The sequence below is a fragment of the Chenopodium album genome, chromosome 18, assembly GCF_948465745.1.
Source record: "Chenopodium album chromosome 18, dcCheAlbu1.1, whole genome shotgun sequence".
NCBI lineage: Eukaryota > Viridiplantae > Streptophyta > Magnoliopsida > Caryophyllales > Amaranthaceae > Chenopodium > Chenopodium album.
Window position 1 is genome coordinate 32288895 of NC_137851.1, and position 2666 is coordinate 32291560.

General features: G+C 42.6%; 1 non-coding gene across 1 annotated transcript; it reads left to right on the top strand.

The window, feature by feature from the left end:
- The first annotated feature begins 264 nt into the window (after nt 1-264).
- Nucleotides 265-370, top strand: LOC145593282 (small nucleolar RNA R71). The gene has a single exon (XR_014102641.1). It is a non-coding gene; the product is annotated as a small nucleolar RNA R71 (small nucleolar RNA).
- Nucleotides 371-2666: the final 2296 nt, after the last annotated feature.

Below are 2666 nucleotides of genomic sequence, written 5' to 3' on the forward strand. Positions count from 1 at the left end.
TCCATTTGCTTGGCCATCTTGGAGATTTGGGAAGAAAGGTTGTTGATTGCGTTGGCTTGCTCCAATGCATAGACACCTTTGCTAGAAGTGGCCTCCCTTTCTCCTTCGTACCAATCATCATAATGCTTTGCGGCCTCCTCTATGATGCATTCCACTTCATCCTCTCCCTTGTTCATGATTGGACCGCCGGCGGCGGCATCTAGGCTTGTTCTCCCTTGAGGTGAGAGACCTCCATAGAAAGTGTGGATGAGTTGATACTTGGGTATCCCATGATGTGGGCATTGACGTTGAAGCTCCTTGTACCGGTCCCATGCCGCACTTAGAGTCTCACCACTCTTTTGGCGAAAACCTTGAATTAAAGATCGAGCCTCGGCGGTCTTCCTATGGTTATAAAATCTCCTCAAGAAAGCCGTAGTCACTTGGTCCCAAGTTGTGAGAGAATTAGGGGGCACCTCCTTCTCTAGCCATTCTAGACCTCTCCCAATTAAAGAAATTGGAAACATCTTGAGGCGGATATACTCTTGAGTCACTCCGTTGGCTTTGATCGTGTCACAATACTTCTCAAATTCTTTCAAATGCTCATGAGGACTCTCAAATTTTCCACCCGAGAATTGTTTCCTTCTCTATTAAAGCAATCAAATTGGGCTTGATTTCGAAATTGTTGGCTTGAGTGGTAGGGGTTAGGATCCCACTTTGGGCTCTAAAGGCTTCGGGAGCCCCAAAACGACTCAAAGGTGTATTCTCTCCCATTTTAGAACCTTCTTCAATTTTGGACTTAAAGATTGAAAAGGGGTTGATTTCCGGACTTGATGGCGAATTAGGGCTATCTAAGTCTTCACTTGAGGGTGAAGATGGTGGAGTATCTTCCAATTCTCTTACTCCTTCTTTCGTTGGGGTGTGAGAATTTCTACTCATCGCTCTCGCTTCTCTTCGAAGTAAGGACAAAGATCTTTCTAGCTCCGGATCAATGGGAATCAAAGACCTTGAGCGAGTTCGTCCTCTGTTCATACAACAAAGCTAAGGAGAACGTAAGCACTGACAAGTAACAAGAAGTAACAAATACTAACAAACAAGGAATGAGATAGTCTCAAATAAAGTAATGAAAAAGCAATGGAAGCCGTCTCCCCGGCAACGGCGCCAATTTGACAAGGAAATAAACGTGTCGTCAAAAGTCTATCCCTAGATCAAATATAATTTATACACCTAAACAAACCTAATACAAGTATAAGGCAAGTATAGGGGTCGAACCACAAGGAGACATGCATAAACACCACATTCACTACTTAATACTTAAGCTACCTCGGAACGAGAAGTGTGAAAAGCTAAGAAATTAAACTAGAGATTAAGAATGATTAAAAATCAATATAACTAAGCACCAAGGGAAGTAGGTAGATGTAGTTGCCAATTGATCATGCAATAACACGGAAGCAAAGCAATGGTAAACTAAGCATGCAAGAATATCGAATTAAAACTCAATCTAACCGCCTTCCGGGGTTAATCAAATTCTCCTAACATAGCCTCCATGTTTCCACACTAGAACCATATATTAGAAGGTGCAATCAAAGAACTATCGATAACAATGAACCTTAACTAAGTCAACTTCCGTTTCTTGTTAGCAAAGATTCACCTTTAATCAACTAACAATGTGCACTTGCAAGAAGATTAAAGAATATCAAACATACAAAGACTTTAATCACCATTAACAAAACCCCAACATCACAAGCATGAATCAATTAACAATTACACCATCCCCACACCCTTGGCTAGGTGACTACTCACAAATCATATTGAAAACAATATCAATCATCAAATCAATAAGCATCAACATGATCAATAAGCAATGAAGGAAAAATCAAAATAAGCAAATAAAACTAAATACAAAAGTAAAGAAAGAGAGTAAGAGATTGCTCATTAATTGAAGATGAAGATTTACAAAGATTCAATCAAGCTCCTTCTTCAATATCCAAGTTCATCAATGGAAATCCACACTTTCTCTCTCTACTAATGAAGTTTCTCTCACTAGATTAGGGTTAAATTGTTTCTACGTAATGATAGATAATGCACTAAACTCCCTACGACCTATATATATAGGTCCTTTAAAAGATACAAAAATACGAAATAAAAAGACTGCAGCTCAGCGGTGCGCGCCCGCGCAGAAGTTGTGTGTGCGCCTTCGCAGATCTTGCGCGCCCGCAGATCTGTGGGTACGGAGAATGAAACCCATGGATGCGCGCCTTCTCTCAGCAACACTGCGCGCCCGCGCTTAAGGAGTGTGCGCCCGCACACAAGGCGCACGCAACACTCTGTTTTGACTCCTGCTTCTGATGCTGTTCCGTGCGGGTTCTCCCAGGGCTGCGCGCCCGCACACATCAAGGTCGCGCGCCCGCACACAAAGCGCGCACAAGGCGCACAAATCTTCTGTTAGTGTTCTGTTCTTGGAGCAATCCTGCGCGGGTTCTCACAGTGCTGCGCGCCCGCACACAGGGAAGTTTGGGGTGAATTGCTCTTCTTCCAATGCCTTGATTCCTACAAAACAAAAACAAAGAAAACAAGGAGAAAGGCAAACAAAGAAAAGAGGAACAAAAAGGAGAGAAAAGGGGGCAAACAAGCTACAAATGGGTGGGAAAAACCCGTAAAGAGAACACTAAATTGTGGCATAAATGCCA